This window comes from Schistocerca gregaria, chromosome 8, assembly GCF_023897955.1.
Source record: "Schistocerca gregaria isolate iqSchGreg1 chromosome 8, iqSchGreg1.2, whole genome shotgun sequence".
In the NCBI taxonomy this organism is placed as follows: Eukaryota; Metazoa; Arthropoda; class Insecta; order Orthoptera; family Acrididae; genus Schistocerca; species Schistocerca gregaria.
In genome coordinates this window covers 14,756,877-14,784,235 of record NC_064927.1, presented here as the reverse complement: position 1 = coordinate 14,784,235, position 27,359 = coordinate 14,756,877, and the positions used below count along the sequence as shown (strand labels likewise).

The 27,359-nt window shown below is 46.7% G+C and overlaps 18 non-coding genes across 18 annotated transcripts; all 18 read left to right on the top strand.

Annotated features, from left to right (window-relative positions):
- The first annotated feature begins 455 nt into the window (after nt 1-455).
- Trnak-cuu (transfer RNA lysine (anticodon CUU)) lies at nt 456-528 on the top strand. The gene has a single exon. It is a non-coding gene; the product is annotated as a tRNA-Lys (tRNA).
- Nucleotides 529-1,974: 1,446 nt separating this feature from the next.
- Nucleotides 1,975-2,047, top strand: Trnak-cuu (transfer RNA lysine (anticodon CUU)). Its single transcript has one exon. It is a non-coding gene; the product is annotated as a tRNA-Lys (tRNA).
- Nucleotides 2,048-3,493: 1,446 nt separating this feature from the next.
- On the top strand, nt 3,494-3,566 carry Trnak-cuu (transfer RNA lysine (anticodon CUU)). Its single transcript has one exon. It is a non-coding gene; the product is annotated as a tRNA-Lys (tRNA).
- A 1,440-nt stretch (nt 3,567-5,006) lies between these two features.
- Trnak-cuu (transfer RNA lysine (anticodon CUU)) lies at nt 5,007-5,079 on the top strand. The gene has a single exon. It is a non-coding gene; the product is annotated as a tRNA-Lys (tRNA).
- Nucleotides 5,080-6,531: 1,452 nt separating this feature from the next.
- Nucleotides 6,532-6,604, top strand: Trnak-cuu (transfer RNA lysine (anticodon CUU)). The gene has a single exon. It is a non-coding gene; the product is annotated as a tRNA-Lys (tRNA).
- A 1,444-nt stretch (nt 6,605-8,048) lies between these two features.
- Nucleotides 8,049-8,121, top strand: Trnak-cuu (transfer RNA lysine (anticodon CUU)). The gene has a single exon. It is a non-coding gene; the product is annotated as a tRNA-Lys (tRNA).
- Nucleotides 8,122-9,561: 1,440 nt separating this feature from the next.
- Nucleotides 9,562-9,634, top strand: Trnak-cuu (transfer RNA lysine (anticodon CUU)). The gene has a single exon. It is a non-coding gene; the product is annotated as a tRNA-Lys (tRNA).
- A 1,468-nt stretch (nt 9,635-11,102) lies between these two features.
- Trnak-cuu (transfer RNA lysine (anticodon CUU)) lies at nt 11,103-11,175 on the top strand. Its single transcript has one exon. It is a non-coding gene; the product is annotated as a tRNA-Lys (tRNA).
- Nucleotides 11,176-12,637: 1,462 nt separating this feature from the next.
- Trnak-cuu (transfer RNA lysine (anticodon CUU)) lies at nt 12,638-12,710 on the top strand. The gene has a single exon. It is a non-coding gene; the product is annotated as a tRNA-Lys (tRNA).
- Nucleotides 12,711-14,156: 1,446 nt separating this feature from the next.
- On the top strand, nt 14,157-14,229 carry Trnak-cuu (transfer RNA lysine (anticodon CUU)). The gene has a single exon. It is a non-coding gene; the product is annotated as a tRNA-Lys (tRNA).
- Nucleotides 14,230-15,693: 1,464 nt separating this feature from the next.
- Trnak-cuu (transfer RNA lysine (anticodon CUU)) lies at nt 15,694-15,766 on the top strand. Its single transcript has one exon. It is a non-coding gene; the product is annotated as a tRNA-Lys (tRNA).
- Nucleotides 15,767-17,230: 1,464 nt separating this feature from the next.
- Trnak-cuu (transfer RNA lysine (anticodon CUU)) lies at nt 17,231-17,303 on the top strand. The gene has a single exon. It is a non-coding gene; the product is annotated as a tRNA-Lys (tRNA).
- Nucleotides 17,304-18,776: 1,473 nt separating this feature from the next.
- On the top strand, nt 18,777-18,849 carry Trnak-cuu (transfer RNA lysine (anticodon CUU)). Its single transcript has one exon. It is a non-coding gene; the product is annotated as a tRNA-Lys (tRNA).
- Nucleotides 18,850-20,298: 1,449 nt separating this feature from the next.
- On the top strand, nt 20,299-20,371 carry Trnak-cuu (transfer RNA lysine (anticodon CUU)). Its single transcript has one exon. It is a non-coding gene; the product is annotated as a tRNA-Lys (tRNA).
- Nucleotides 20,372-21,824: 1,453 nt separating this feature from the next.
- Nucleotides 21,825-21,897, top strand: Trnak-cuu (transfer RNA lysine (anticodon CUU)). The gene has a single exon. It is a non-coding gene; the product is annotated as a tRNA-Lys (tRNA).
- A 1,458-nt stretch (nt 21,898-23,355) lies between these two features.
- Nucleotides 23,356-23,428, top strand: Trnak-cuu (transfer RNA lysine (anticodon CUU)). Its single transcript has one exon. It is a non-coding gene; the product is annotated as a tRNA-Lys (tRNA).
- A 1,446-nt stretch (nt 23,429-24,874) lies between these two features.
- Nucleotides 24,875-24,947, top strand: Trnak-cuu (transfer RNA lysine (anticodon CUU)). The gene has a single exon. It is a non-coding gene; the product is annotated as a tRNA-Lys (tRNA).
- Nucleotides 24,948-26,391: 1,444 nt separating this feature from the next.
- Nucleotides 26,392-26,464, top strand: Trnak-cuu (transfer RNA lysine (anticodon CUU)). The gene has a single exon. It is a non-coding gene; the product is annotated as a tRNA-Lys (tRNA).
- Nucleotides 26,465-27,359: the final 895 nt, after the last annotated feature.

The window sequence follows — 27,359 nt, the reverse complement described above, 5'->3', positions numbered from 1 at the left end:
TCGTGTTTTATCAGTTGTGAAAAAGAAACATACCGTTTTAATGTAGCATTTGAGCAGTACGAAACCGTCTGAATGTTGCTGTTGACCATTTTCTGCTTGGAGATGCTCTTGAGCTTGAAACACACACTACAAGACCGGTGTTAACTAGCGAAATGGTAGGCAGAGTGCCGTCACCGCGAGTTTCCACTGGCACTTGCAGATCTAAAACAACGTCGGAAAGTAACTCGTTAGCCTTTTGAGTCACATCAAGTATGAGTGTTAATTTTGACGCCACTAGCTCTGCAGGTTGTCATGCAATTCCTTTACCTCTCAGAAATGATTATGAAATAAAAGTGAAGTACGTGACGAGTGTGACGTTAGGAAAACATTAGGCAGCATGGAGAGATTCTGTATGGGACCACCCAACCCAAACGAGTACTGTGTGACGTGCTGCCCGGCAAGTATTCATCCAAGCAGCCCGGCTAGCTCAGTCGGTAGAGCATGAGACTCTTAATCTCAGGGTCGTGGGTTCGAGCCCCACGCTGGGCGGAACGGAAATTTGTTCCGCTGCAGATGTAAATTACTGTTTTTCTGATTAACGTGATGTAATGGAAATAGCAACTTTAAACTTTGCCTACGTCTCTGTCAGTAGCAAGGATACTGTAGTTGAAGGTGAAGGTGACTTTGTAGATATGTGTGAAAGACATGTTCTGAAATGCAAGTGTTGTTGTTTGGAGAGGACATCGGTTAGGTGTCAGATGTGTAGCCAAGCAGTAATGGGTCGCCATAGCTGCAAATATTAGTCGGTAATATGAAGTGTTGTCAGCTGAAGTCTGATGATCCAGACGACCGTAAGGACGAAGTACGCAAAAGTACCGCTAGGACGCGCCCCTTTAGCTCAGTGGTAGAGCACTGGACTAGTAAACAAAGGGTCGTGAGTACCATCCTCAAAGGAAGAAGTCGAATTTTGGAAATCAGTTGCGCGTCGTGGCCGTATGGCAAACAGTATCTGTGATGACGAACAATTAGCGACATGCCTTTTATTAAGAATTACTCTCAGATGTGATTAAGGCAAATGGCGCAGATAAAGCCTTTGCCAAAGCGGTACAGCATAAGGTGGGACGAGGCAGTCTGAATTACATTTTATAGATGTATTTCTTACATATGTCAGAGCCACTCGCGGTCGTCGTCGTCGTCGTCGTCGTCGTCGTCGTCGCCGCCGCCGCTTCTGCAGAAGTAGCAAATGGCCATCGTGGCAAATGCGGCGAGGCACGCCCTGCCTTCGATTCCGTATGCACAAAGTGTGTGGTCTTGTTTCCCAGTCTATATTTGGTCGGTCACGTAAGAGGTTGAATGTAACGAATGGGTGGGAAAGAGCAAGGGCAGCGGCTGTGTAGAACGAAAACACAAATTATCAGGGGTGTGAGCGTTTCGAGATGAGTCATATACAAGTTGCACTTGGTCGTCAGTGACAGTGTGGCCTAATGGATAAGGCGTCGGACTTCGGATCTGAAGATTACAGGTTCGAATACTGTCACGCTCGTGTTTTATCAGTTGTGAAAAAGAAACATACCGTTTTAATGTAGCATTTGAGCAGTACGAAACCGTCTGAATGTTGCTGTTGACCATTTTCTGCTTGGAGATGCTCTTGAGCTTGAAACACACACTACAAGACCGGTGTTAACTAGCGAAATGGTAGGCAGAGTGCCGTCACCGCGAGTTTCCACTGGCACTTGCAGATCTAAAACAACGTCGGAAAGTAACTCGTTAGCCTTTTGAGTCACATCAAGTATGAGTGTTAATTTTGACGCCACTAGCTCTGCAGGTTGTCATGCAATTCCTTTACCTCTCAGAAATGATTATGAAATAAAAGTGAAGTACGTGACGAGTGTGACGTTAGGAAAACATTAGGCAGCATGGAGAGATTCTGTATGGGACCACCCAACCCAAACGAGTACTGTGTGACGTGCTGCCCGGCAAGTATTCATCCAAGCAGCCCGGCCAGCTCAGTCGGTAGAGCATGAGACTCTTAATCTCAGGGTCGTGGGTTCGAGCCCCACGCTGGGCGGAACGGAAATTTGTTCCGCTGCAGATGTAAATTACTGTTTTTCTGATTAACGTGATGTAATGGAAATAGCAACTTTAAACTTTGCCTACGTCTCTGTCAGTAGCAAGGATACTGTATTTGAAGGTGAAGGTGACTTTGTACATATGTGTGAAAGACATGTTCTGAAATGCAAGTGTTGTTGTTTGGAGAGGACATCGGTTAGGTGTCAGATGTGTAGCCAAGCAGTAATGGGTCGCCATAGCTGCAAATATTAGTCGGTAATATGAAGTGTTGTCAGCTGAAGTCTGATGATCCAGACGACCGTAAGGACGAAGTACGCAAAAGTACCGCTAGGACGCGCCCCTTTAGCTCAGTGGTAGAGCACTGGACTAGTAAACAAAGGGTCGTGAGTACCATCCTCAAAGGAAGAAGTCGAATTTTGGAAATCAGTTGCGCGTCGTGGCCGTATAGCAAACAGTATCTGTGATGACGAACAATTAGCGACATGCCTTTTATTAAGAATTACTCTCAGATGTGATTAAGGCAAATGGCGCAGATAAAGCCTTTGCCAAAGCGGTACAGCATAAGGTGGGACGAGGCAGTCTGAATTACATTTTATAGATGTATTTCTCACATATGTCAGAGCCACTCGCGGTCGTCGTCGTCGTCGTCGTCGTCGTCGCCGCCGCCGCCGCCGCTTCTGCAGAAGTAGCAAATGGCCATCGTGGCAAATGCGGCGAGGCACGCCCTGCCTTCGATTCCGTATGCACAAAGTGTGTGGTCTTGTTTCCCAGTCTATATTTGGTCGGTCACGTAAGAGGTTGAATGTAACGAATGGGTGGAAAAGAGCAAGGGCAGCGGCTGTGTAGAACGAAAACACAAATTATCAGGGGTGTGAGCGTTTCGAGATGAGTCATATACAAGCTGCACTTGGTCGTCAGTGACTGTGTGGCCTAATGGATAAGGCGTCGGACTTCGGATCTGAAGATTACAGGTTCGAATACTGTCACGCTCGTGTTTTATCAGTTGTGAAAAAGAAACATACCGTTTTAATGTAGCATTTGAGCAGTACGAAACCGTCTGAATGTTGCTGTTGACCATTTTCTGCTTGGAGATGCTCTTGAGCTTGAAACACACACTACAAGACCGGTGTTAACTAGCGAAATGGTAGGCAGAGTGCCGTCACCGCGAGTTTCCACTGGCACTTGCACATCTAAAACAACGTCGGAAAGTAACTCGTTAGCCTTTTGAGTCACATCAAGTATGAGTGTTAATTTTGACGCCACTAGCTCTGCAGGTTGTCATGCAATTCCTTTACCTCTCAGAAATGATTATGAAATAAAAGTGAAGTACGTGACGAGTGTGACGTTAGGAAAACATTAGGCAGCATGGAGAGATTCTGTATGGGACCACCCAACCCAAACGAGTACTGTGTGACGTGCTGCCTGGCAAGTATTCACCCAAGCAGCCCGGCTAGCTCAGTCGGTAGAGCATGAGACTCTTAATCTCAGGGTCGTGGGTTCGAGCCCCATGCTGGGCGGAACGGAATTTTGTTCCGCTGCAGATGTAAATTACTGTTTTTCTGATTAACGTGATGTAATGGAAATAGCAACTTTAAACTTTGCCTACGTCTCTGTCAGTAGCAAGGATACTGTAGTTGAAGGTGAAGGTGACTTTGTAGATATGTGTGAAAGACATGTTCTGAAATGCAAGTGTTGTTGTTTGGAGAGGACATCGGTTAGGTGTCAGATGTGTAGCCAAGCAGTAATGGGTCGCCATAGCTGCAAATATTAGTCGGTAATATGAAGTGTTGTCAGCTGAAGTCTGATGATCCAGACGACCGTAAGGACGAAGTACGCAAAAGTACCGCTAGGGCGCGCCCCTTTAGCTCAGTGGTAGAGCACTGGACTAGTAAACAAAGGGTCGTGAGTACCATCCTCAAAGGAAGAAGTCGAATTTTGGAAATCAGTTGCGCGTCGTGGCCGTATGGCAAACAGTATCTGTGATGACGAACAATTAGCGACATGCCTTTTATTAAGAATTACTCTCAGATGTGATTAAGGCAAATGGCGCAGATAAAGCCTTTGCCAAAGCGGTACAGCATAAGGTGGGACGAGGCAGTCTGAATTACATTTTATAGATGTATTTCTCACATATGTCAGAGCCTCTCGCGGTCGTCGTCGTCGTCGTCGTCGTCGTCGCCGCCGCCGCTTCTGCAGAAGTAGCAAATGGCCATCGTGGCAAATGCGGCGAGGCACGCCCTGCCTTCGATTCCGTATGCACAAAGTGTGTGGTCTTGTTTCCCAGTCTATATTTGGTCGGTCACGTAAGAGGTTGAATGTAACGAATGGGTGGGAAAGAGCAAGGGCAGCGGCTGTGTAGAACGAAAACACAAATTATCAGGGGTGTGAGCGTTTCGACATGAGTCATATACAAGTTGCACTTGGTCGTCAGTGACTGTGTGGCCTAATGGATAAGGCGTCGGACTTCGGATCTGAAGATTACAGGTTCGAATACTGTCACGCTCGTGTTTTATCAGTTGTGAAAAAGAAACATACCGTTTTAATGTAGCATTTGAGCAGTACGAAACCGTCTGAATGTTGCTGTTGACCATTTTCTGCTTGGAAATGCTCTTGAGCTTGAAACACACACTACAAGACCGGTGTTAACTAGCGAAATGGTAGGCAGAGTGCCGTCACCACGAGTTTCCACTGGCACTTGCAGATCTAAAACAACGTCGGAAAGTAACTCGTTAGCCTTTTGAGTCACATCAAGTATGAGTGTTAATTTTGACGCCACTAGCTCTGCAGGTTGTCATGCAATTCCTTTACCTCTCAGAAATGATTATGAAATAAAAGTGAAGTACGTGACGAGTGTGACGTTAGGAAAACATTAGGCAGCATGGAGAGATTCTGTATGGGACCACCCAACCCAAACGAGTACTGTGTGACGTGCTGCCCGGCAAGTATTCATCCAAGCAGCCCGGCTAGCTCAGTCGGTAGAGCATGAGACTCTTAATCTCAGGGTAGTGGGTTCGAGCCCCACGCTGGGCGGAACGGAATTTTGTTCCGCTGCAGATGTAAATTACTGTTTTTCTGATTAACGTGATGTAATGGAAATAGCAACTTTAAACTTTGCCTGCGTCTCTGTCAGTAGCAAGGATACTGTATTTGAAGGTGAAGGTGACTTTGTAGATATGTGTGAAAGACATGTTCTGAAATGCAAGTGTTGTTGTTTGGAGAGGACATCGGTTAGGTGTCAGATGTGTAGCCAAGCAGTAATGGGTCGCCATAGCTGCAAATATTAGTCGGTAATATGAAGTGTTGTCAGCTGAAGTCTGATGATCCAGACGACCGTAAGGACGAAGTACGCAAAAGTACCGATAGGACGCGCCCCTTTAGCTCAGTGGTAGAGCACTGGACTAGTAAACTAAGGGTCGTGAGTACCATCCTCAAAGGAAGAAGTCGAATTTTGGAAATCAGTTGCGCGTCGTGGCCGTATGGCAAACAGTATCTGTGATGACGAACAATTAGCGACATGCCTTTTATTAAGAATTACTCTCAGATGTGATTAAGGCAAATGGCGCAGATAAAGCCTTTGCTAAAGCGGTACAGCATAAGGTGGGACGAGGCAGTCTGAATTACATTTTATAGATGTATTTCTCACATATGTCAGAGCCACTCGCGGTCGTCGTCGTCGTCGTCGTCGTCGTCGTCGTCGTCGTCGCCGCCGCCGCTTCTGCAGAAGTAGCAAATGGCCATCGTGGCAAATGCGGCGAGGCACGCCCTGCCTTCGATTCCGTATGCACAAAGTGTGTGGTCTTGTTTCCCAGTCTATATTTGGTCGGTCACGTAAGAGGTTGAATGTAACGAATGGGTGGGAAAGAGCAAGGGCAGCGGCTGTGTAGAACGAAAACACAAATTATCAGGGGTGTGAGCGTTTCGAGATGAGTCATATACAAGTTGCACTTGGTCGTCAGTGACTGTGTGGCCTAATGGATAAGGCGTCGGACTTCGGATCTGAAGATTACAGGTTCGAATACTGTCACGCTCGTGTTTTATCAGTTGTGAAAAAGAAACATACCGTTTTAATGTAGCATTTGAGCAGTACGAAACCGTCTGAATGTTGCTGTTGACCATTTTCTGCTTGGAGATGCTCTTGAGCTTGAAACACACACTACAAGACCGGTGTTAACTAGCGAAATGGTAGGCAGAGTGCCGTCACCGCGAGTTTCCACTGGCACTTGCACATCTAAAACAACGTCGGAAAGTAACTCGTTAGCCTTTTGAGTCACATCAAGTATGAGTGTTAATTTTGACGCCACTAGCTCTGCAGGTTGTCATGCAATTCCTTTACCTCTCAGAAATGATTATGAAATAAAAGTGAAGTACGTGACGAGTGTGACGTTAGGAAAACATTAGGCAGCATGGAGAGATTCTGTATGGGACCACCCAACCCAAACGAGTACTGTGTGACGTGCTGCCCGGCAAGTATTCACCCAAGCAGCCCGGCTAGCTCAGTCGGTAGAGCATGAGACTCTTAATCTCAGGGTCGTGGGTTCGAGCCCCACGCTGGGCGGAACGGAATTTTGTTCCGCTGCAGATGTAAATTACTGTTTTTCTGATTAACGTGATGTAATGGAAATAGCAACTTTAAACTTTGCCTACGTCTCTGTCAGTCGCAAGGAAACTGTAATTGAAGGTGAAGGTGATTTTGTAGACATGTGTGAAAGACATGTTCTGAAATGAAAGTGTTGTTGTTTCTAGAGGACATCGGTTACGTGTCAGATGTGTAGCCAAGCAGTAATGGGTCGCCATAGCTGCAAATATTAGTCGGTAATATGAAGTGTTGTCAGCTGAAGTCTGATGATCCAGACGACCGTAAGGACGAAGTACGCAAAAGTACCGCTAGGCCGCGCCTCTTTAGCTCAGTGGTAGAGCACTGGACTAGTAAACCAAGGGTCGTGAGTTGCATCCTCAAAGGAAGAAGTCGAATTTTGGAAATCAGTTGCGCGTCGTGGCCGTATAGCAAACAGTATCTGTGATGACGAACAATTAGCGACATGCCTTTTTATTAAGAATTACTCTCAGATGTGATTAAGGCGAATGGCGCAGATAAAGCCTTTGCCAAAGCGGTACAGCATAAGGTGGGACGAGGCAGTCTGAATTACATTTTATAGATGTATTTCTCACATATGTCAGAGCCTCTCGCGGTCGTCGTCGTCGTCGTCGTCGTCGTCGTCGTCGCCGCCGCTTCTGCAGAAGTAGCAAATGGCCATCGTGGCAAATGCGGCGAGGCACGCCCTGCCTTCGATTCCGTATGCACAAAGTGTGTGGTCTTGTTTCCCAGTCTATATTTGGTCGGTCACGTAAGAGGTTGAATGTAACGAATGGGTGGGAAAGAGCAAGGGCAGCGGCTGTGTAGAACGAAAACACAAATTATCAGGGGTGTGAGCGTTTCGAGATGAGTCATATACAAGTTGCACTTGGTCGCCAGTGACTGTGTGGCCTAATGGATAAGGCGTCGGACTTCGGATCTGAAGATTACAGGTTCGAATACTGTCACGCTCGTGTTTTATCAGTTGTGAAAAAGAAACATACCGTTTTAATGTAGCATTTGAGCAGTACGAAACCGTCTGAATGTTGCTGTTGACCATTTTCTGCTTGGAGATGCTCTTGAGCTTGAAACACACACTACAAGACCGGTGTTAACTAGCGAAATGGTAGGCAGAGTGCCGTCACCGCGAGTTTCCACTGGCACTTGCACATCTAAAACAACGTCGGAAAGTAACTCGTTAGCCTTTTGAGTCACATCAAGTATGAGTGTTAATTTTGACGCCACTAGCTCTGCAGGTTGTCATGCAATTCCTTTACCTCTCAGAAATGATTATGAAATAAAAGTGAAGTACGTGACGAGTGTGACGTTAGGAAAACATTAGGCAGCATGGAGAGATTCTGTATGGGACCACCCAACCCAAACGAGTACTGTGCGACGTGCTGCCCGGCAAGTATTCATCCAAGCAGCCCGGCTAGCTCAGTCGGTAGAGCATGAGACTCTTAATCTCAGGGTCGTGGGTTCGAGCCCCACGCTGGGCGGAACGGAATTTTGTTCCGCTGCAGATGTAAATTACTATTTTTCTGATTAACGTGATGTAATGGAAATAGCAACTTTAAACTTTGCCTACGTCTCTGTCAGTCGCAAGGAAACTGTAATTGAAGGTGAAGGTGATTTTGTATACATGTGTGAAACACATGTTCTGAAATGCAAGTGTTGTTGTTTCTAGAGGACATCGGTTACGTGTCAGATGTGTAGCCAAGCAGTAATGGGTCGCCATAGTTGCAAATATTAGTCGGTAATATGAAGTGTTGTCAGCTGAAGTCTGATGATCCAGGCGACCGTAAGGACGAAGTACGCAAAAGTACCGCTAGGCCGCGCCTCTTTAGCTCAGTGGTAGAGCACTGGACTAGTAAACCAAGGGTCGTGAGTTGCATCCTCAAAGGAAGAAGTCGAATTTTGGAAATCAGTTGCGCGTCGTGGCCGTATAGCAAACAGTATCTGTGATGACGAACAATTGGCGACATGCCTTTTATTAAGAATTACTCTCAGATGTGATTAACGCGAATGGCGCAGATAAAGCCTTTGCCAAAGCGGTACAGCATAAGGTGGGACGAGGCATTCTGAATTACATTTTATAGATGTATTTCTCACATATGTCAGAGCCTCTCGCGGTCGTCGTCGTCGTCGTCGTCGTCGCCGCCGCCGCCGCTTCTGCAGAAGTAGCAATTGGCCATCGTGGCAAATGCGGCGAGGCACGCCCTGCCTTCGATTCCGTATGCACAAAGTGTGTGGTCTTGTTTCCCAGTCTATATTTGGTCGGTCACGTAAGAGGTTGAATGTAACGAATGGGTGGGAAAGAGCAAGGGCAGCGGCTGTGTAGAACGAAAACACAAATTATCAGGGGTGTGAGCGTTTCGAGATGAGTCATATACAAGTTGCACTTGGTCGCCAGTGACTGTGTGGCCTAATGGATAAGGCGTCGGACTTCGGATCTGAAGATTACAGGTTCGAATACTGTCACGCTCGTGTTTTATCAGTTGTGAAAAAGAAACATACCGTTTTAATGTAGCATTTGAGCAGTACGAAACCGTCTGAATGTTTCTGTTGACCATTTTCTGCTTGGAGATGCTCTTGAGCTTGAAACACACACTACAAGACCGGTGTTAACTAGCGAAATGGTAGGCAGAGTGCCGTCACCGCGAGTTTCCACTGGCACTTGCAGATCTAAAACAACGTCGGAAAGTAACTCGTTAGCCTTTTGAGTCACATCAAGTATGACTGTTAATTTTGACGCCACTAGCTCTGCAGGTTGTCATGCAATTCCTTTACCTCTCAGAAATGATTATGAAATAAAAGTGAAGTACGTGACGAGTGTGACGTTAGGAAAACATTAGGCAGCATGGAGAGATTCTGTATGGGACCACCCAACCCAAACGAGTACTGTGTGACGTGCTGCCCGGCAAGTATTCATCCAAGCAGCCCGGCTAGCTCAGTCGGTAGAGCATGAGACTCTTAATCTCAGGGTCGTGGGTTCGAGCCCCACGCTGGGCGGAACGGAATTTTGTTCCGCTGCAGATGTAAATTACTATTTTTCTGATTAACGTGATGTAATGGAAATAGCAACTTTAAACTTTGCCTACGTCTCTGTCAGTCGCAAGGAAACTGTAATTGAAGGTGAAGGTGATTTTGTATACATGTGTGAAACACATGTTCTGAAATGCAAGTGTTGTTGTTTCTAGAGGACATCGGTTACGTGTCAGATGTGTAGCCAAGCAGTAATGGGTCGCCATAGTTGCAAATATTAGTCGGTAATATGAAGTGTTGTCAGCTGAAGTCTGATGATCCAGACGACCGTAAGGACGAAGTACGCAAAAGTACCGCTAGGCCGCGCCTCTTTAGCTCAGTGGTAGAGCACTGGACTAGTAAACCAAGGGTCGTGAGTTGCATCCTCAAAGGAAGAAGTCGAATTTTGGAAATCAGTTGCGCGTCGTGGCCGTATAGCAAACAGTATCTGTGATGACGAACAATTGGCGACATGCCTTTTATTAAGAATTACTCTCAGATGTGATTAAGGCAAATGGCGCAGATAAAGCCTTTGCCAAAGCGGTACAGCATAAGGTGGGACGAGGCAGTCTGAATTACATTTTATAGATGTATTTCTCACATATGTCAGAGCCTCTCGCGGTCGTCGTCGTCGTCGTCGTCGTCGTCGTCGTCGTCGTCGTCGTCGTCGTCGTCGCCGCCGCCGCTTCTGCAGAAGTAGCAAATGGCCATCGTGGCATATGCGGCGAGGCACGCCCTGCCTTCGATTCCGTATGCACAAAGTGTGTGGTCTTGTTTCCCAGTCTATATTTGGTCGGTCACGTAAGAGGTTGAATGTAACGAATGGGTGGGAAAGAGCAAGGGCAGCGGCTGTGTAGAACGAAAACACAAATTATCAGGGGTGTGAGCGTTTCGAGATGAGTCATATACAAGTTGCACTTGGTTGTCAGTGACTGTGTGGCCTAATGGATAAGGCGTCGGACTTCGGATCTGAAGATTACAGGTTCGAATACTGTCACGCTCGTGTTTTATCAGTTGTGAAAAAGAAACATACCGTTTTAATGTAGCATTTGAGCAGTACGAAACCGTCTGAATGTTGCTGTTGACCATTTTCTGCTTGGAGATGCTCTTGAGCTTGAAACACACACTACAAGACCGGTGTTAACTAGCGAAATGGTAGGCAGAGTGCGCGTCACCGCGAGTTTCCACTCGCACTTGCAGATCTAAAACAACGTCGGAAAGTAACTCGTTAGCCTTTTGAGTCACATCAAGTATGAGTGTTAATTTTGACGCCACTAGCTCTGCAGGTTGTCATGCAATTCCTTTACCTCTCAGAAATGATTATGAAATAAAAGTGAAGTACTTGACGAGTGTGACGTTAGGAAAACATTAGGCAGCATGGAGAGATTCTGTATGGGACCACCCAACCCAAACGAGTACTGTGTGACATGCTGCCCGGCAAGTATTCACCCAAGCAGCCCGGCTTGCTCAGTCGGTAGAGCGTGAGACTCTTAATCTCCGGGTCGTGGGTTCGAGCCCCACGCTGGGCGGAACGGAATTTTGTTCCGCTGCAGATGTAAATTACTGTTTTTCTGATTAACGTGATGTAATGGAAATAGCAACTTTAAACTTTGCCTACGTCTCTGTCAGTCGCAAGGAAACTGTAATTGAAGGTGAAGGTGATTTTGTAGACATGTGTGAAAGACATGTTCTGAAATGCAAGTGTTGTTGTTTCTAGAGGACATCGGTTACGTGTCAGATGTGTAGCCAAGCAGTAATGGGTCGCCATAGCTGCAAATATTAGTCGGTAATATGAAGTGTTGTCAGCTGAAGTCTGATGATCCAGACGACCGTAAGGACGAAGTACGCAAAAGTACCGCTAGGCCGCGCCTCTTTAGCTCAGTGGTAGAGCACTGGACTAGTAAACCAAGGGTCGTGAGTTACATCCTCAAAGGAAGAAGTCGAATTTTGGAAATCAGTTGCGCGTCGTGGCCGTATAGCAAACAGTATCTGTGATGACGAACAATTGGCGACATGCCTTTTTATTAAGAATTACTCTCAGATGTGATTAAGGCGAATGGCGCAGATAAAGCCTTTGCCAAAGCGGTACAGCATAAGGTGGGACGAGGCAGTCTGAATTACATTTTATAGATGTATTTCTCACATATGTCAGAGCCTCTCGCGGTCGTCGTCGTCGTCGTCGTCGTCGTCGTCGTCGTCGTCGTCGTCGTCGCCGCCGCCGCTTCTGCAGAAGTAGCAAATGGCCATCGTGGCAAATGCGGCGAGGCACGCCCTGCCTTCGATTCCGTATGCACAAAGTGTGTGGTCTTGTTTCCCAGTCTATATTTGGTCGGTCACGTAAGAGGTTGAATGTAACGAATGGGTGGGAAAGAGCAAGGGCAGCGGCTGTGTAGAACGAAAACACAAATTATCAGGGGTGTGAGCGTTTCGAGATGAGTCATATACAAGTTGCACTTGGTCGTCAGTGACTGTGTGGCCTAATGGATAAGGCGTCGGACTTCGGATCTGAAGATTACAGGTTCGTATACTGTCACGCTCGTGTTTTATCAGTTGTGAAAAAGAAACATACCGTTTTAATGTAGCATTTGAGCAGTACGAAACCGTCTGAATGTTGCTGTTGACCATTTTCTGCTTGGAGATGCTCTTGAGCTTGAAACACACACTACAAGACCGGTGTTAACTAGCGAAATGGTAGGCAGAGTGCCGTCACCGCGAGTTTCCACTGGCACTTGCAGATCTAAAACAACGTCGGAAAGTAACTCGTTAGCCTTTTGAGTCACATCAAGTATGAGTGTTAATTTTGACGCCACTAGCTCTGCAGGTTGTCATGCAATTCCTTTACCTCTCAGAAATGATTATGAAATAAAAGTGAAGTACGTGACGAGTGTGACGTTAGGAAAACATTAGGCAGCATGGAGAGATTCTGTATGGGACCACCCAACCCAAACGAGTACTGTGTGACGTGCTGCCCGGCAAGTATTCATCCAAGCAGCCCGGCTAGCTCAGTCGGTAGAGCATGAGACTCTTAATCTCAGGGTCGTGGGTTCGAGCCCCACGCTGGGCGGAACGGAAATTTGTTCCGCTGCAGATGTAAATTACTGTTTTTCTGATTAACGTGATGTAATGGAAATAGCAACTTTAAACTTTGCCTGCGTCTCTGTCAGTAGCAAGGATACTGTATTTGAAGGTGAAGGTGACGTTGTAGATATGTGTGAAAGACATGTTCTGAAATGCAAGTGTTGTTGTTTGGAGAGGACATCGGTTACGAGTCAGATGTGTAGCCAAGCAGTAATGGGTCGCCATAGCTGCAAATATTAGTCGGTAATATGAAGTGTTGTCAGCTGAAGTCTGATGATCCAGACGACCGTAAGGACGAAGTACGCAAAAGTACCGCTAGGACGCGCCCCTTTAGCTCAGTGGTAGAGCACTGGACTAGTAAACCAAGGGTCGTGAGTACCATCCTCAAAGGAAGAAGTCGAATTTTGGAAATCAGTTGCGCGTCGTGGCCGTATAGCAAACAGTATCTGTGATGACGAACAATTAGCGACATGCCTTTTATTAAGAATTACTCTCAGATGTAATTAAGGCAAATGGCGCAGATAAAGCCTTTGCCAAAGCGGTACAGCATAAGGTGGGACGAGGCAGTCTGAATTACATTTTATAGATGTATTTCTCACATATGTCAGAGCCACTCGCGGTCGTCGTCGTCGTCGTCGCCGTCGTCGTCGTCGCCGCCGCCGCTTCTGCAGAAGTAGCAAATGGCCATCGTGGCAAATGCGGCGAGGCACGCCCTGCCTTCGATTCCGTATGCACAAAGTGTGTGGTCTTGTTTCCCAGTCTATATTTGGTCGGTCACGTAAGAGGTTGAATGTAACGAATGGGTGGGAAAGAGCAAGGGCAGCGGCTGTGTAGAACGAAAACACAAATTATCAGGGGTGTGAGCGTTTCGAGATGAGTCATATACAAGTTGCACTTGGTCGTCAGTGACTGTGTGGCCTAATGGATAAGGCGTCGGACTTCGGATCTGAAGATTACAGGTTGGAATACTGTCACGCTCGTGTTTTATCAGTTGTGAAAAAGAAACATACCGTTTTAATGTAGCGTTTGAGCAGTACGAAACCGTCTGAATGTTGCTGTTGACCATTTTCTGCTTGGAGATGCTCTTGAGCTTGAAACACACACTACAAGACCGGTGTTAACTAGCGAAATGGTAGGCAGAGTGCCGTCACCGCGAGTTTCCACTGGCACTTGCACATCTAAAACAACGTCGGAAAGTAACTCGTTAGCCTTTTGAGTCACATCAAGTATGAGTGTTAATTTTGACGCCACTAGCTCTGCAGGTTGTCATGCAATTCCTTTACCTCTCAGAAATGATTATGAAATAAAAGTGAAGTACGTGACGAGTGTGACGTTAGGAAAACATTAGGCAGCATGGAGAGATTCTGTATGGGACCACCCAACCCAAACGAGTACTGTGTGACGTGCTGCCCGGCAAGTGTTCACCCAAGCAGCCCGGCTAGCTCAGTCGGTAGAGCATGAGACTCTTAATCTCAGGGTCGTGGGTTCGAGCCCCACGCTGGGCGGAACGGAATTTTGTTCCGCTGCAGATGTAAATTACTGTTTTTCTGATTAACGTGATGTAATGGAAATAGCAACTTTAAACTTTGCCTACGTCTCTGTCAGTCGCAAGGAAACTGTAATTGAAGGTGAAGGTGATTTTGTAGACATGTGTGAAACACATGTTCTGAAATGCAAGTGTTGTTGTTTCTAGAGGACATCGGTTACGTGTCAGATGTGTAGCCAAGCAGTAATGGGTCGCCATAGTTGCAAATATTAGTCGGTAATATGAAGTGTTGTCAGCTGAAGTCTGATGATCCAGACGACCGTAAGGACGAAGTACGCAAAAGTACCGCTAGGCCGCGCCTCCTTAGCTCAGTGGTAGAGCACTGGACTAGTAAACCAAGGGTCGTGAGTTGCATCCTCAAAGGAAGAATTCGAATTTTGGAAATCAGTTGCGCGTCGTGGCCGTATAGCAAACAGTATCTGTGATGACGAACAATTGGCGACATGCCTTTTATTAAGAATTACTCTCAGATGTGATTAACGCGAATGGCGCAGATAAAGCCTTTGCCAAAGCGGTACAGCATAAGGTGGGACGAGGCATTCTGAATTACATTTTATAGATGTATTTCTCACATATGTCAGAGCCTCTCGCGGTCGTCGTCGTCGTCGTCGTCGTCGTCGTCGTCGTCGTCGTCGTCGTCGCCGCCGCCGCCGCTTCTGCTGAAGTAGCAATTGGCCATCGTGGCAAATGCGGCGAGGCACGCCCTGCCTTCGATTCCGTATGCACAAAGTGTGTGGTCTTGTTTCCCAGTCTATATTTGGTCGGTCACGTAAGAGGTTGAATGTAACGAATGGGTGGGAAAGAGCAAGGGCAGCGGCTGTGTAGAACGAAAACACAAATTATCAGGGGTGTGAGCGTTTCGAGATGAGTCATATACAAGTTGCACTTGGTCGCCAGTGACTGTGTGGCCTAATGGATAAGGCGTCGGACTTCGGATCTGAAGATTACAGGTTCGAATACTGTCACGCTCGTGTTTTATCAGTTGTGAAAAAGAAACATACCGTTTTAATGTAGCATTTGAGCAGTACGAAACCGTCTGAATGTTGCTGTTGACCATTTTCTGCTTGGAGATGCTCTTGAGCTTGAAACACACACTACAAGACCGGTGTTAACTAGCGAAATGGTAGGCAGAGTGCCGTCACCGCGAGTTTCCACTGGCACTTGCACATCTAAAACAACGTCGGAAAGTAACTCGTTAGCCTTTTGAGTCACATCAAGTATGAGTGTTAATTTTGACGCCACTAGCTCTGCAGGTTGTCATGCAATTCCTTTACCTCTCAGAAATGATTATGAAATAAAAGTGAAGTACATGACGAGTGTGACGTTAGGAAAACATTAGGCAGCATGGAGAGATTCTGTATGGGACCACCCAACCCAAACGAGTACTGTGTGACGTGCTGCCCGGCAAGTATTCATCCAAGCAGCCCGGCTAGCTCAGTCGGTAGAGCATGAGACTCTTAATCTCAGGGTCGTGGGTTCGAGCCCCACGCTGAGCGGAACGGAAATTTGTTCCGCTGCAGATGTAAATTACTGTTTTTCTGATTAACGTGATGTAATGGAAATAGCAACTTTAAACTTTGCCTACGTCTCTGTCAGTAGCAAGGATACTGTATTTGAAAGTGAAGGTGACTTTGTAGACATGTGTGAAAGACATGTTCTGAAATGCAAGTGTTGTTGTTTGGTGAGGACATCGGTTACGTGTCAGATGTGTAGCCAAGCAGTAATGGGTCGCCATAGCTGCAAATATTAGTCGGTAATATGAAGTGTTGTCAGCTGAAGTCTGATGATCCAGACGACCGTAAGGACGAAGTACGCAAAAGTACCGCTAGGACGCGCCCCTTTAGCTCAGTGGTAGAGCACTGGACTAGTAAACCAAGGGTCGTGAGTACCATCCTCAAAGGAAGAAGTCGAATTTTGGAAATAAGTTGCGCGTCGTGGCCGTATAGCAAACAGTATCTGTGATGACGAACAATTAGCGACATGCCTTTTATTAAGAATTACTCTCAGATGTGATTAAGGCAAATGGCGCAGATAAAGCCTTTGCCAAAGCGGTACAGCATAAGGTGGGACGAGGCAGTCTGAATTACATTTTATAGATGTATTTCTCACATATGTCAGAGCCTCTCGCGGTCGTCGTCGTCGTCGTCGTCGTCGTCGTCGTCGTCGTCGTCGTCGTCGCCGCCGCCGCCGCTTCTGCAGAAGTAGCAAATGGCCATCGTGGCATATGCGGCGAGGCACGCCCTGCCTTCGATTCCGTATGCACAAAGTGTGTGGTCTTGTTTCCCAGTCTATATTTGGTCGGTCACGTAAGAGGTTGAATGTAACGAATGGGTGGGAAAGAGCAAGGGCAGCGGCTGTGTAGAACGAAAACACAAATTATCAGGGGTGTGAGCGTTTCGAGATGAGTCATATACAAGTTGCACTTGGTCGCCAGTGACTGTGTGGCCTAATGGATAAGGCGTCGGACTTCGGATCTGAAGATTACAGGTTCGAATACTGTCACGCTCGTGTTTTATCAGTTGTGAAAAAGAAACATACCGTTTTAATGTAGCATTTGAGCAGTACGAAACCGTCTGAATGTTGCTGTTGACCATTTTCTGCTTGGAGATGCTCTTGAGCTTGAAACACACACTACAAGACCGGTGTTAACTAGCGAAATGGTAGGCAGAGTGCCGTCACCGCGAGTTTCCACTGGCACTTGCACATCTAAAACAACGTCGGAAAGTAACTCGTTAGCCTTTTGAGTCACATCAAGTATGAGTGTTAATTTTGACGCCACTAGCTCTGCAGGTTGTCATGCAATTCCTTTACCTCTCAGAAATGATTATGAAATAAAAGTGAAGTACGTGACGAGTGTGACGTTAGGAAAACATTAGGCAGCATGGAGAGATTCTGTATGGGACCACCCAACCCAAACGAGTACTGTGTGACGTGCTGCCCGGCAAGTATTCATCCAAGCAGCCCGGCTAGCTCAGTCGGTAGAGCATGAGACTCTTAATCTCAGGGTCGTGGGTTCGAGCCCCACGCTGAGCGGAACGGAAATTTGTTCCGCTGCAGATGTAAATTACTGTTTTTCTGATTAACGTGATGTAATGGAAATAGCAACTTTAAACTTTGCCTACGTCTCTGTCAGTAGCAAGGATACTGTATTTGAAAGTGAAGGTGACTTTGTAGACATGTGTGAAAGACATGTTCTGAAATGCAAGTGTTGTTGTTTGGTGAGGACATCGGTTACGTGTCAGATGTGTAGCCAAGCAGTAATGGGTCGCCATAGCTGCAAATATTAGTCGGTAATATGAAGTGTTGTCAGCTGAAGTCTGATGATCCAGACGACCGTAAGGACGAAGTACGCAAAAGTACCGCTAGGACGCGCCCCTTTAGCTCAGTGGTAGAGCACTGGACTAGTAAACCAAGGGTCGTGAGTACCATCCTCAAAGGAAGAAGTCGAATTTTGGAAATAAGTTGCGCGTCGTGGCCGTATAGCAAACAGTATCTGTGATGACGAACAATTAGCGACATGCCTTTTATTAAGAATTACTCTCAGATGTGATTAAGGCAAATGGCGCAGATAAAGCCTTTGCCAAAGCGGTACAGCATAAGGTGGGACGAGGCAGTCTGAATTACATTTTATAGATGTATTTCTCACATATGTCAGAGCCTCTCGCGGTCGTCGTCGTCGTCGTCGTCGTCGTCGTCGTCGTCGTCGTCGTCGTCGTCGTCGTCGCCGCCGCCGCCGCTTCTGCAGAAGTAGCAAATGGCCATCGTGGCATATGCGGCGAGGCACGCCCTGCCTTCGATTCCGTATGCACAAAGTGTGTGGTCTTGTTTCCCAGTCTATATTTGGTCGGTCACGTAAGAGGTTGAATGTAACGAATGGGTGGGAAAGAGCAAGGGCAGCGGCTGTGTAGAACGAAAACACAAATTATCAGGGGTGTGAGCGTTTCGAGATAAGTCATATACAAGTTGCACTTGGTCGCCAGTGACTGTGTGGCCTAATGGATAAGGCGTCGGACTTCGGATCTGAAGATTACAGGTTCGAATACTGTCACGCTCGTGTTTTATCAGTTGTGAAAAAGAAACATACCGTTTTAATGTAGCATTTGAGCAGTACGAAACCGTCTGAATGTTGCTGTTGACCATTTTCTGCTTGGAGAAGCTCTTGAGCTTGAAACACACACTACAAGACCGGTGTTAACTAGCGAAATGGTAGGCAGAGTGCCGTCACCGCGAGTTTCCACTGGCAATTGCACATCAAAAACAACGTCGGAAAGTAACTCGTTAGCCTTTTGAGTCACATCAAGTATGAGTGTTAATTTTGACGCCACTAGCTCTGCAGGTTGTCATGCAATTCCTTTACCTCTCAGAAATGATTATGAAATAAAAGTGAAGTACGTGACGAGTGTGACGTTAGGAAAACATTAGGCAGCATGGAGAGATTCTGTATGGGACCACCCAACCCAAACGAGTACTGTGTGACGTGCTGCCCGGCAAGTATTCATCCAAGCAGCCCGGCTAGCTCAGTCGGTAGAGCATGAGACTCTTAATCTCAGGGTCGTGGGTTCGAGCCCCAAGCTGGGCGGAACGGAAATTGGTTCCGCTGCAGATGTAAATTACTGTTTTTCTGATTAACGTGATGTAATGGAAATAGCAACTTTAAACTTTGCCTACGTCTCTGTCAGTAGCAAGGATACTGTATTTGAAGGTGAAGGTGACTTTGTAGACATGTGTGAAAGACATGTTCTGAAATGCAAGTGTTGTTGTTTGGAGAGGACATCGGTTACGTGTCAGATGTGTAGCCAAGCAGTAATGGGTCGCCATAGCTGCAAATATTAGTCGGTAATATGAAGTGTTGTCAGCTGAAGTCTGATGATCCAGACGACTGTAAGGACGAAGTACGCAAAAGTACCGCTAGGACGCGCCCCTTTAGCTCAGTGGTAGAGCACTGGACTAGTAAACCAAGGGTCGTGAGTACCATCCTCAAAGGAAGAAGTCGAATTTTGGAAATAAGTTGCGCGTCGTGGCCGTATAGCAAACAGTATCTGTGATGACGAACAATTAGCGACATGCCTTTTATTAAGAATTACTCTCAGATGTGATTAAGGCAAATGGCGCAGATAAAGCCTTTGCCAAAGCGGTACAGCATAAGGTGGGACGAGGCAGTCTGAATTACATTTTATAGATGTATTTCTCACATATGTCAGAGCCTCTCGCGGTCGTCGTCGTCGTCGTCGTCGTCGTCGTCGTCGTCGCCGCCGCCGCTTCTGCAGAAGTAGCAAATGGCCATCGTGGCATATGCGGCGAGGCACGCCCTGCCTTCGATTCCGTATGCACAAAGTGTGTGGTCTTGTTTCCCAGTCTATATTTGGTCGGTCACGTAAGAGGTTGAATGTAACGAATGGGTGGGAAAGAGCAAGGGCAGCGGCTGTGTAGAACGAAAACACAAATTATCAGGGGTGTGAGCGTTTCGAGATAAGTCATATACAAGTTGCACTTGGTCGCCAGTGACTGTGTGGCCTAATGGATAAGGCGTCGGACTTCGGATCTGAAGATTACAGGTTCGAATACTGTCACGCTCGTGTTTTATCAGTTGTGAAAAAGAAACATACCGTTTTAATGTAGCATTTGAGCAGTACGAAACCGTCTGAATGTTGCTGTTGACCATTTTCTGCTTGGAGAAGCTCTTGAGCTTGAAACACACACTACAAGACCGGTGTTAACTAGCGAAATGGTAGGCAGAGTGCCGTCACCGCGAGTTTCCACTGGCAATTGCACATCAAAAACAACGTCGGAAAGTAACTCGTTAGCCTTTTGAGTCACATCAAGTATGAGTGTTAATTTTGACGCCACTAGCTCTGCAGGTTGTCATGCAATTCCTTTACCTCTCAGAAATGATTATGAAATAAAAGTGAAGTACGTGACGAGTGTGACGTTAGGAAAACATTAGGCAGCATGGAGAGATTCTGTATGGGACCACCCAACCCAAACGAGTACTGTGTGACGTGCTGCCCGGCAAGTATTCATCCAAGCAGCCCGGCTAGCTCAGTCGGTAGAGCATGAGACTCTTAATCTCAGGGTTGTGGGTTCGAGCCCCAAGCTGGGCGGAACGGAAATTGGTTCCGCTGCAGATGTAAATTACTGTTTTTCTGATTAACGTGATGTAATGGAAATAGCAACTTTAAACTTTGCCTACGTCTCTGTCAGTAGCAAGGATACTGTATTTGAAGGTGAAGGTGACTTTGTAGACATGTGTGAAAGACATGTTCTGAAATGCAAGTGTTGTTGTTTGGAGAGGACATCGGTTACGTGTCAGATGTGTAGCCAAGCAGTAATGGGTCGCCATAGCTGCAAATATTAGTCGGTAATATGAAGTGTTGTCAGCTGAAGTCTGATGATCCAGACGACTGTAAGGACGAAGTACGCAAACGTACCGCTAAGACGCGCCCCTTTAGCTCAGTGGTAGAGCACTGGACCAGTAAACCAAGGGTCGTGAGTTCCATCCTCAAAGGAAGAAGTCGAATTTTGGAAATCAGTTGCGCGTCGTGGCCGTATAGCTAACAGTATCTGTGATGACGAACAATTAGCGACATGCCATTTATTAAGAATCACTCTGATGTGATTAAGGCGAATGGCGCAGATAAAGCCTTTGCCAAAGCGGTACAGCATAAGGTGGGACGAGGCAGTCTGAATTACATTTTATAGATGTATTTCTCACATATGTCAGAGCCTCTCGCGGTCGTCGTCGTCTTCGTCGTCGTCGTCGTCGTCGTCGTCGTCGCCGCCGCCGCTTCTGCAGAAGTAGCAAATGGCCATCGTGGCATATGCGGCGAGGCACGCCCTGCCTTCGATTCCGTATGCACAAAGTGTGTGGTCTTGTTTCCCAGTCTATATTTGGTCGGTCACGTAAGAGGTTGAATGTAACGAATGGGTGGGAAAGAGCAAGGGCAGCGGCTGTGTAGAACGAAAACACAAATTATCAGGGGTGTGAGCGTTTCGAGATGAGTCATATACAAGTTGCACTTGGTCGCCAGTGACTGTGTGGCCTAATGGATAAGGCGTCGGACTTCGGATCTGAAGATTACAGGTTCGAATACTGTCACGCTCGTGTTTTATCAGTTGTGAAAAAGAAACATACCGTTTTAATGTAGCATTTGAGCAGTACGAAACCGTCTGAATGTTGCTGTTGACCATTTTCTGCTTGGAGATGCTCTTGAGCTTGAAACACACACTACAAGACCGGTGTTAACTAGCGAAATGGTAGGCAGAGTGCCGTCACCGCGAGTTTCCACTGGCACTTGCACATCAAAAACAACGTCGGAAAGTAACTCGTTAGCCTTTTGAGTCACATCAAGTATGAGTGTTAATTTTGACGCCACTAGCTCTGCAGGTTGTCATGCAATTCCTTTACCTCTCAGAAATGATTATGAAATAAAAGTGAAGTACGTGACGAGTGTGACGTTAGGAAAACATTAGGCAGCATGGAGAGATTCTGTATGGGACCACCCAACCCAAACGAGTACTGTGTGACGTGCTGCCCGGCAAGTATTCATCCAAGCAGCCCGGCTAGCTCAGTCGGTAGAGCATGAGACTCTTAATCTCAGGGTCGTGGGTTCGAGCCCCACGCTGGGCGGAACGGAAATTGGTTCCGCTGCAGATGTAAATTACTGTTTTTCTGATTAACGTGATGTAATGGAAATAGCAACTTTAAACTTTGCCTACGTCTCTGTCAGTAGCAAGGATACTGTATTTGAAGGTGAAGGTGACTTTGTAGACATGTGTGAAAGACATGTTCTGAAATGCAAGTGTTGTTGTTTGGAGAGGACATCGGTTACGAGTCAGATGTGTAGCCAAGCAGTAATGGGTCGCCATAGCTGCAAATATTAGTCGGTAATATGAAGTGTTGTCAGCTGAAGTCTGATGATCCAGACGACTGTAAGGACGAAGTACGCAAACGTACCGCTAGGACGCGCCCCTTTAGCTCAGTGGTAGAGCACTGGACTAGTAAACCAAGGGTCGTGAGTTCCATCCTCAAAGGAAGAAGTCGAATTTTGGAAATCAGTTGCGCGTCGTGGCCGTATAGCTAACAGTATCTGTGATGACGAACAATTAGCGACATGCCATTTATTAAGAATCACTCTCAGATGTGATTAAGGCGAATGGCGCAGATAAAGCCTTTGCCAAAGCGGTACAGCATAAGGTGGGACGAGGCAGTCTGAATTACATTTTATAGATGTATTTCTCACATATGTCAGAGCCTCTCGCGGTCGTCGTCGTCGTCGTCGTCGTCGTCGTCGTCGTCGTCGTCGTCGCCGCCGCCGCTTCTGCAGAAGTAGCAAATGGCCATCGTGGCATATGCGGCGAGGCACGCCCTGCCTTCGATTCCGTATGCACAAAGTGTGTGGTCTTGTTTCCCAGTCTATATTTGGTCGGTCACGTAAGAGGTTGAATGTAACGAATGGGTGGGAAAGAGCAAGGGCAGCGGCTGAGTAGAACGAAAACACAAATTATCAGGGGTGTGAGCGTTTCGAGATGAGTCATATACAAGTTGCACTTGGTCGTCAGTGACTGTGTGGCCTAATGGATAAGGCGTCGGACTTCGGATCTGAAGATTACAGGTTCGAATACTGTCACGCTCGTGTTTTATCAGTTGTGAAAAAGAAACATACCGTTTTAATGTAGCATTTGAGCAGTACGAAACCGTCTGAATGTTGCTGTTGACCATTTTCTGCTTGGAGATGCTCTTGAGCTTGAAACACACACTACAAGACCGGTGTTAACTAGCGAAATGGTAGGCAGATTGCCGTCACCGCGAGTTTCCACTGGCACTTGCAGATCTAAAACAACGTCGGAAAGTAACTCGTTAGCCTTTTGAGTCACATCAAGTATGAGTGTTAATTTTGACGCCACTAGCTCTGCAGGTTGTCATGCAATTCCTTTACCTCTCAGAAATGATTATGAAATAAAAGTGAAGTACGTGACGAGTGTGACGTTAGGAAAACATTAGGCAGCATGGAGAGATTCTGTATGGGACCACCCAACCCAAACGAGTACTGTGTGACGTGCTGCCCGGCAAGTATTCATCCAAGCAGCCCGGCTAGCTCAGTCGGTAGAGCATGAGACTCTTAATCTCAGGGTCGTGGGTTCGAGCCCCACGCTGGGCGGAACGGAAATTGGTTCCGCTGCAGATGTAAATTACTGTTTTTCTGATTAACGTGATGTAATGGAAATAGCAACTTTAAACTTTGCCTACGTCTCTGTCAGTAGCAAGGATACTGTATTGAAGGTGAAGGTGACTTTGTAGACATGTGTGAAAGACATGTTGTGAAATGCAAGTGTTGTTGTTTGGAGAGGACATCGGTTACGTGTCAGATGTGTAGCCAAGCAGTAATGGGTCGCCATAGCTGCAAATATTAGTCGGTAATATGAAGTGTTGTCAGCTGAAGTCTGATGATCCAGACGACCGTAAGGACGAAGTACGCAAAAGTACCGCTAGGCCGCGCTTCTTTAGCTCAGTGGTAGAGCACTGAACTAGTAAACCAAGGGTCGTGAGTTACATCCTCAAAGGAAGAAGTCGATTTTTTGGAAATCAGTTGCGCGTCGTGGCCGTATAGCAAACAGTATCTGTGATGACGAACAATTAGCGACATGCCTTTTATTAAGAATTACTCTCAGATGTGATTAAGGCGAATGGCGCAGATAAAGCCTTTGCCAAAGCGGTACAGCATAAGGTGGGACGAGGCAGTCTGAATTACATTTTATAGATGTATTTCTCACATATGTCAGAGCCTCTCGCGGTCGTCGTCGTCGTCGTCGTCGTCGTCGTCGTCGCCGCCGCCGCTTCTGCAGAAGTAGCAAATGGCCATCGTGGCAAATGCGGCGAGGCACGCCCTGCCTTCGATTCCGTATGCACAAAGTGTGTGGTCTTGTTTCCCAGTCTATATTTGGTCGGTCACGTAAGAGGTTGAATGTAACGAATGGGTGGGAAAGAGCAAGGGCAGCGGCTGTGTAGAACGAAAACACAAATTATCAGGGGTGTGAGCGTTTCGAGATGAGTCATATACAAGTTGCACTTGGTCGTCAGTGACTGTGTGGCCTAATGGATAAGGCGTCGGACTTCGGATCTGAAGATTACAGGTTCGAATGCTGTCACGCTCGTGTTTTATCAGTTCTGAAAAAGAAACATACCGTTTTAATGTAGCATTTGAGAAGTACGAAACCGTCTGAATGTTGCTGTTGACCATTTTCTGCTTGGAGATGCCCTTGAGCTTGAAACACACACTACAAGACCGGTGTTAACTAGCGAAATGGTCGGCAGAGTCCCGTCACCGCGAGTTTCCACTCGCACTTGCACATCTAAAACAACGTCGGAAAGTAACTCGTTCGCCTTTTGAGTCACATCAAGTATGAGTGTTAATTTTGACGCCACTAGCTCTGCAGGTTGTCATGCAATTCCTTTACCTCTCAGAAATGATTATGAAATAAAAGTGAAGTACGTGACGAGTGTGACGTTAGGAAAACATTAGGCAGCATGGAGAGATTCTATATGGAACCACCCAACCCAAACGAGTACTGTGTGACGTGCTGCTCGGCAAGTATTCACCCAAGCAGCCCGGCTAGCTCAGTCGGTAGAGCGTGAGACTCTTAATCTCAGGGTCGTGGGTTCGAGCCCCACGCTGGGCGGAACGGAATTTTGTTCCGCTGCAGATGTAAATTACTGTTTTTCTGATTAACGTGATGTAATGGAAATAGCAACTTTAAACTTTGCCTACGTCTCTGTCAGTCGCAAGGAAACTGTATTTGAAGGTGAAGGAGATTTTGTAGACATGTGTGAAAGACATGTTCTGAAATTCAGGTGGTGTTGTTTGGAGAGGACATCGGTTATGTGTCAGATGTGTAGCCAAGCAGTAATGGGTCGCCATAGCTGCAAATATTAGTCGGTAATATGAAGTGTTGTCAGCTGAAGTCTGATGATCCAGACGACCGTAAGGACGAAGTACGCAAAAGTACCGCTAGGCCGCGCTTCTTTAGCTCAGTGGTAGAGCACTGAACTAGTAAACCAAGGGTCGTGAGTTACATCCTCAAAGGAAGAAGTCGAATTTTTGGAAATCAGTTGCGCGTCGTGGCTGTATAGCAAACAGTATCTGTGATGACGAACAATTAGCGACATGCCTTTTATTAAGAATTACTCTCAGATGTGATTAAGGCGAATGGCGCAGATAAAGCCTTTGCCAAAGCGGTACAGCATAAGGTGGGACGAGGCAGTCTGAATTACATTTTATAGATGTATTTCTCACATATGTCAGAGCCTCTCGCGGTCGTCGTCGTCGTCGTCGTCGTCGTCGTCGCCGCCGCCGCTTCTGCAGAAGTAGCAAATGGCCATCGTGGTAAATGCGGCGAGGCACGCCCTGCCTTCGATTCCGTATGCACAAAGTGTGTGGTCTTGTTTCCCAGTCTATATTTGGTCGGTCACGTAAGAGGTTGAATGTAACGAATGGGTGGGAAAGAGCAAGGGCAGCGGCTGTGTAGAACGAAAACACAAATTATCAGGGGTATGAGCGTTTCGAGATGAGTCATATACAAGTTGCCCTTGGTCGTCTGAGACTGTGTGGCCTAATGGATAAGGCGTCGGACTTCGGATCTGAAGATTACAGGTTCGAATGCTGTCACGCTCGTGTTTTATCAGTTCTGAAAAAGAAACATACCGTTTTAATGTAGCATTTGAGAAGTACGAAACCGTCTGAATGTTGCTGTTGACCATTTTCTGCTTGGAGATGCTCTTGAGCTTGAAACACACACTACAAGACCGGTGTTAACTAGCGAAATGATCGGCAGAGTGCCGTCACCGCGAGTTTCCACTCGCACTTGCACATCTAAAACAACGTCGGAAAGTAACTCGTTCGCCTTTTGAGTCACATCAAGTATGAGTGTTAATTTTGACGCCACTAGCTCTGCAGGTTGTCATGCAATTCCTTTACCTCTCAGAAATGATTATGAAATAAAAGTGAAGTACGTGACGAGTGTGACGTTAGGAAAACATTAGGCAGCTTGGAGAGATTCTATATGGAACCACCCAACCCAAACGAGTACTGTGTGACGTGCTGCTCGGCAAGTATTCACCCAAGCAGCCCGGCTAGCTCAGTCGGTAGAGCGTGAGACTCTTAATCTCAGGGTCGTGGGTTCGAGCCCCACGCTGGGCGCAAAGAAATTTTGTTCCGCTGCAGATGTAAATTACTGTTTTTCTGATTAACGTGATGTAATGGAAATAGCAACTTTAAACTTTGCCTACGTCTCTGTCAGTCGCAAGGAAACTGTATTTGAAGGTGAAGGAGATTTTGTAGACATGTGTGAAAGACATGTTCTGAAATTCAGGTGTTGTTGTTTGGAGAGGACATCGGTTATGTGTCAGATGTGTAGCCAAGCAGTAATGGGTCGCCATAGCTGCAAATATTAGTCGGTAATATATAGTGTTGTCAGCTGAAGTCTGATGATCCAGACGACCGTAAGGACGAAGTACGCAAAAGTACCGCTAGGCCGCGCTTCTTTAGCTCAGTGGTAGAGCACTGAACTAGTAAACCAAGGGTCGTGAGTTACATCCTCAAAGGAAGAAGTCGAATTTTTGGAAATCAGTTGCGCGTCGTGGCCGTATAGCAAACAGTATCTGTGATGACGAACAATTAGCGACATGCCTTTTATTAAGAATTACTCTCAGATGTGATTAAGGCGAATGGCGCAGATAAAGCCTTTGCCAAAGCGGTACAGCATAAGGTGGGACGAGGCAGTCTGAATTACATTCTATAGATGTATTTCTCACATATGTCTGAGCCTCTCGCGGTCGTCGTCGTCGTCGTCGTCGTCGTCGTCGCCGCCGCCGCTTCTGCAGAAGTAGCAAATGGCCATCGTGGCAAATGCGGCGAGGCACGCCCTGCCTTCGATTCCGTATGCACAAAGTGTGTGGTCTTGTTTCCCAGTCTATATTTGGTCGGTCACGTAAGAGGTTCAATGTAACGAATGGGTGGGAAAGAGCAAGGGCAGCGGCTGTGTAGAACGAAAACACAAATTATCAGGGGTATGAGCGTTACGAGATGAGTCATA